Genomic DNA, 6376 nt, shown 5'->3' on the forward strand with positions numbered 1-6376 from the left:
CATTTGACACTTGCTTGTGTATAGGCGGTATTTTTTTTAAAAAGGTAAATACACTGGTTCTATTTTGAAATAAGATTGACATTTGTGTTTATTGAAATAAGACAAACGTCCTGATTTGCGGGTCAAGAAAAAGTGGAGACGTCACATTCATTCATCTAGTCTTTCAATCTTGAAACCAAAAACAACATGTGATTCTCGGAAGTGAGAACCTTGGACTGCATCGTCATCTCCTCCGTCATGTACATCTACAAACAGGACTGTCAACGGGGGCTCATTTTCTTCATTACATCAGAGAAGCTGAATAAGTTACATAGAGCGCATGGAATTGTATCCTAGACTCGACGTGTCCTTTTAAAAAGTTTTTTTTTTATCTGTTAAATAAATAAACAAAACAGCTACAAAGATACATCTTCATCAGTTGAATGACATTCCATAACGTTGTTTTAAACATTGGATAAAGACAGTCCAGTGTTAGGAGATCCGAACCATGTCACTTGACATCTGACTGGGTGTGCGTCTTTGGGTTTTAATGAGGGTTGATGTGTTCGTGCTGTTTTCTTCCTGCGAGAAGCACTTTCTGTAAAACATGGGTGCAACTTCATACAGTTCTAAAGTATGTTGAGCGTGCCGTCACGATGGATGCGACAGATGAGTGAGTGAGTGAGTGAGTGAGTGAGTGTTTACCGACTGGGTACCCTTGAATGTTAATCACATTTGCGTTTTCTGTCAATATTCAAGAATGTCATTAGCTAATGGTAACCATGCCACCAGAAAGCCCTAAGTGTATATGCTGAAGGTCGAATATCTGTGTTTTATGCGCATTTTCGTTTTTGAGAAGTCAGTGGTAGCGACTGGGGAATTTTGTCTCGCCAAACCGTAAACAGTAGCCGTTGTCTAATTGGACAGTAGCCAATTACCTCAAAGGGTACCTGACGCGACCTCCAACAAGGGTTTGTTAGACTCAGTATAGGAGTATAACAAAAAAATACTGAGACTAAGTTTACTTAGACTGGTAGTTCATACAAGATGAAACGACCAATATATAGTAGAATCAGTTGAAAGGGAGATAACACTATATCTCTTTTCAGACACTCTACTAATGTGTGTAGAATAATCTACGCAGGAACTACGATCACTTTACGAAAGACTAAACTCAGTTTCTCATCCAATTTAGTGACAAATGTCGATAGAATCTAATTCACTCTGAAAAATCGACACAGGCCCGTTTTGAAGGGACGGCAGAAAGCTTACTGGTTAAACATTTCGCTCGTCGCGGTGAAACCCGCGTTCGATTACAAATACCCACATACGCGAGTGTGAAGCTTACTTCTGGTGTCAGGCAAACTTCCACCTCCCCAACACTGATAGCTTGGAAACTGCGGCGGACCCACTCGTCGCATAGGTAGAGAATGTTAGAAGCAAACTGAAAAAGCTTAAATAATGACAAAGAGCCGTAAAATCTAACCTACTCACTAACGGCGCCAAGAGATAGCGTTCTTCTCGGTAAAGACTAAACAACACAACAAATGGTGGTTTTAATCCGTACATGTGTCGTCATGTGTTAAAGCTACTTCACTGTATTCCATTGGCATAACACACCCTAATCGCACTGTTTAGGGTCAGGTGTAAATAGTGAACATTTTCATTGTTAGTATTACAATGAGTGTATGTTTCTATGTAGTCCATGCATCTGTATGTTTTAAGTGAGTGAATGAGTTGAGTTTTACGCCGCACCGAGCAATATTCCCGCGATCTGTAAATAATCGAGTCTCGACAAGACAATCCAACGATCAACAGCATGAGCATCGATCTGCACAACTGGGATGGCATCTGTCAACCAAGTCAGCGAGCCTCACCACCCAATCCCGTTAGTCGCCTCTTACGACAAACATAGTCGCCTTTTGTGGCAAGCATGGGTTGCGGAAGGCCGGTTCTGCCCCGAACCTTCATGGGTATATATTTTACGCGTTAACGGATAGAAAGAACGACGTGTGAGTGAGCGAGTGAGTTTAGTTTTACGCTGTTATAAACCGTTCGGCTCAAAAGGAGACTGTGTGATGAATTGCAATCTAATTCGAACACTAATAAAACTATAACACTCAGTGAAACGCTGATCATACTCAAAACAGACCAGACCAGGTCTGTGATGCTTTTTAACTTAAAATGAACAAAATTGTTTAACAAATGATCATTAAAATTTTCACAGTTTATTTTTTTTGTCGTGGGGAGGAGTGCAAGGAAAGCAAAAGCCAGGTAAAAGCGAAACACGTGCACAAGTGCGGACAAAGTTATTGATTCATTTACCTGTGCTCCGCCGTCTCCATCCATTCTCGCACACCTGGCTGTTACCTGTCAATTTTCTAGCCAAACTGCAATTCATTTGTCTGTTTTAAGCCAAACGGACTATAACAACCTGGTACTAACGAAAAAATGACGTACTGAAGTGATCGGCCTCGCTAACCTGCTCAGTTAACTCTTTGTCTCAGTGCATGCAGTTTGCAGGCACTCCTTACACGGACACGCTGCCAGCAGAAAAAAAGTTGCCTCATTGTGGCCGACTAGACGCCGACGTATGTCCACAGGGATGGAATATAAAGAATATTGTACTTTCATAATGTTACCTGGCGCAACATGCGTCTGACACCAATAGATTGTGTTTGTACATCCAAAGAGCGCCTTTGGCACCCGTGGAAGTTTCGTGCCCTCAAATTTCTGCCTCAGTTACGTAATCGTGACATTATACAACGACTGCTACTTCAGTTTAACAATTGTTTTCTTTTAAAAACACATTAAATAATATATGACGACGGTCTGTTGATAATAGTTTCCACCAGACAATCCAGTGATAGACATCATGAACATCGATCTGCACAACAGAGATACAGTAACATATGTCAACGAAATCAGCCAGTCTGAAAACTCGATCGCGTTAGCCGCCTCTCACGTCAAGTATGGGTTAGTGAAGGCCATGTCTTAACTAGATTGTCACAAACTGTTCAATAACAAATTGAGTAGTAAAAGTTTGAAATGAAGAGAACACAGGTCAAACTCTCTCCGAAACGAATTAGCTAGGACGTTTAGTATTCAACTATAACAGAGCAAATCAACTATTTTTATAGTGCAAATAATGCTTCAAGACTGGTCACTTCTTGCTACGACTGAGCACCTACATATTATACATCCTAGTAGTGTACATAAATGGCATACGATGATGTGCAAATCTTCTTAATCTGTTTTACGTGTAGTGCCCAACGCCAAGTCTCGGATGTGTACAGTGGCTGACGTTAGCTAGAGTACCACTTAACATTTGACGTTTTACATGCTATTAGTTTCATTTTTATAGAAACGCTCTGGCACCTTAATCAGTAATGTTTGCTGAAGGAAATCCAATTTCAGCAATTCTACCCCTATGCTGTTATCTATTGTCAAATCTTTGCTGCGTAAATCTTAAGCTGATGGCCTGTCAAGAAGTATTGCACACCTACTCGGTCGGATCGGAGTTCCACCCTCAATCTCGTCTCGCCCTCCTGATCGACAAGGGCGTCATCGTGTTTAGTGAGAAAACTAGTGCTGTTTGGAGAATAGACCTTGTCTTTGAACCATATTGCTGTTGGCACGTGGACTTGTAAATGAAGTTTTAGAGCTCCTAACATCACCAGATCAAACGAGCCTGATGAAGTGTGCAAACAGCCACGTTCATTCACAATTGCGCGGAGTAATATGTAGAAGTGATCTGGCAGGCCATTCTAATCGATAAATCAAAGAGCGTAAAGGTTCCGAGTGTCACACTGCACACACGTTGTTAATCACTCAAGCGCGTTTCTTTATCCTGTACAAGTAATGATCTTGATCTTTTCTCTTTTACCAGAACCGGGAAAACTGGGATAAAAATAAGTGCAATGTGGTTTTGTGTGTTTTAGATGTTCCGAGCCATTGGATAAGTTGTTATCTGCTTGAATCTTACCTCAGCGGAGCGGAAGGGTAGCTGGTTCGAAACAGTTCACAAGATATTAACAATAATTCATGACAGAATAAGGCCATACATTACGTCTTAATAGCGAGTGTTTATTATGATGAAAGCTAGCAGCAAGTATACTACACGTAAAAGTCAAGAGATACTGGTTTGTTGGTTGTGGATCATGTCATATGCCATATTCCCAATTATCCATTGATTTATTCTTGCTGATTTGTTTGCTACTCGATACGAAAAATCAGGAAAACGTTTTTTATTGAAAGAAAGAATGTTTGTACATCTGGTGTCATTGCGTGAACATTGTGTGGCTTAAGTTTGAAGTTATAGTGAAATCTCGACGACCGACTTCCTTCAGCGATCCTGGAGACGAGACTTACCCATGCCTTGAGTTCATTTTCACTTTTGGAACTCAGCCGATGAAACCACGATCCCGTTAATGCCAGTCCTACTTCTACGTCTCGTCCATACACTACTTCTAAATACACTAAATACACTACTACTACTACTACTACTACTACTACTACTACTACTACTACTACTACTACTACTACTACTACTACTACTACTACTACTACTACTACTACTACTACTACTACTACTACTACTACTGCTACTACTACTACTACTATTGGTGTTTCGTTTTAGATCGCGTGGCTATATGTTTCTCAATTTTAGTAACGTTCACTATGAAAGTGTTCTCGGTTCGTCGGCTGAAGTGAACAGAAAAAAATATAATGAAAGCAAGAGGAAGAGAATCAGAAATCAAACAAACACATCAATTTCTATATGTCCCTACACTTATGTAATAACGGAAACTTTGTGGTGTACAAATTCGTTATGCGTGTATTCTACATTAATGAAATTCGCAAAGCAAGCAAGTGAATAAACGGCTATTCAGTAAACAGTCAGGTGACAAATGACGATTTGGCCAGCCTATATTCCTCTAATCTCGATGACAGTATATACTGATTGATTTATTCGTTGTAGTTTAACGCCTCAGGAAGAAATACCCGAGCTCTATGTCAACATTATAGATGTTGAAATCTGGACAATCAAGTGATTGACATCATGAGTGTACTCAGTTCAGATCTGCATGGCTTGGAACAGGCATGTGCAAAGTGTTTACTGTAGTGAATGACTGTAGTGAACATATACTCTTAAAACAGTAGGGGAAGCTGAACTTTGAAGTTTGGTAGAAAGAAAACCCATCGAGGAACGTTACAATTCATCATTTCAAGTTATCATCAAACGCACACACAATGCATGTACAACGTGGGAGCCTCCTACACGTGCATGAGGTGTCAGTGTGAATCTTGACGTTTTCAGGCAGGTCGATAAATCACTGTAGACCGTTTTTTCCGATAATGTTCTTGCATCTGTGCATGGTCGGGGTTTTCAGGGTCAAATCACACACTACTGAAATTGTCAACCTGAAATGTTCATGTCATACTTTAGTCACCTTACAAGGGGGGTAACTGGACGAAAAGTTTTGCTTTGAGCGAAATCCATGTGGTTATTCAATCTCAAAACATCCATTATTATTGTATCAACATTGATTCAATCCAGTGTAACTCCAATATATAATGACATCCCAATCCCGTTAGTCGCCTCTTACGGCAAGCACTTTAAAGTGAAGTTATAAAACTTAAAGCTTAGATGCAACCAACAAAATATATATAATTGAAATACAATTATCATTTATTTATTCGGGTTTCTAGCCTCGAAACGAAGCACCCGGAATACCGGACCCAGTCAGAGCGGGTGGGCGTGCACTTAAGTGTAAAGAAGACAGTCATCGGCTGGTTCATTTGCCGATACGCCCAGGGCTCTTTGTACATGTTCAGAGATATTAGGCGCGCGAATCCATTAGGCAATGCGTGAAGTGAAGCACAGCTGTTGAAACCACGTTTCACCCCAGCTGGGATTTTTAGTGAATCGTCTGAACACCGATATCGCGTGATGTTTTTCATTGTGTTATTTTTCAACTTAATAAGTTGATTTTGCATTTTTGATAATTTGCTACTTTAAGTCCATGCCAAAAGGTATCAGAATCTGCAAAGTCGTGTTTTACGTTGCATGTAAGCTTTAATTACTTATCAACGCCGTAATCGTCCTCTCACAAGCTCCTTCACACTCACTCACTCACTCACTCACTCACTCACTCACTCATAAACCCACCAAGCCACCCAGCTTTATATAGCATTATTAGTTCAGAGATATTGGATTATGATGTTATGACATTATGATATTTGAATATTTTTCATCTTGATTTATTAGAAGCTGAAAATTCTTCCGGTATATTCACAGTCCTGTGAGTGGGAGTGTCAATACTGTTTCGGCCAACCCTTCAGGTTCTCCATTCAAGGCACGCTCAGAGGATATTCATGGTATGCAGGACAGCAT

The 6376-nt window shown here is 40.3% G+C and overlaps 1 protein-coding gene across 1 annotated transcript in view; it reads right to left on the reverse strand.

Moving 5' to 3' along the window:
- Positions 1-6376, reverse strand: part of LOC137297897 (tetratricopeptide repeat protein 21B-like) — a 308763-nt gene that overhangs the window by 266115 nt on the left and 36272 nt on the right. The gene's annotated exons all lie outside the window — the stretch shown is intronic.

The sequence above is a fragment of the Haliotis asinina genome, chromosome 10 (assembly GCF_037392515.1).
Source record: "Haliotis asinina isolate JCU_RB_2024 chromosome 10, JCU_Hal_asi_v2, whole genome shotgun sequence".
NCBI lineage: Eukaryota > Metazoa > Mollusca > Gastropoda > Lepetellida > Haliotidae > Haliotis > Haliotis asinina.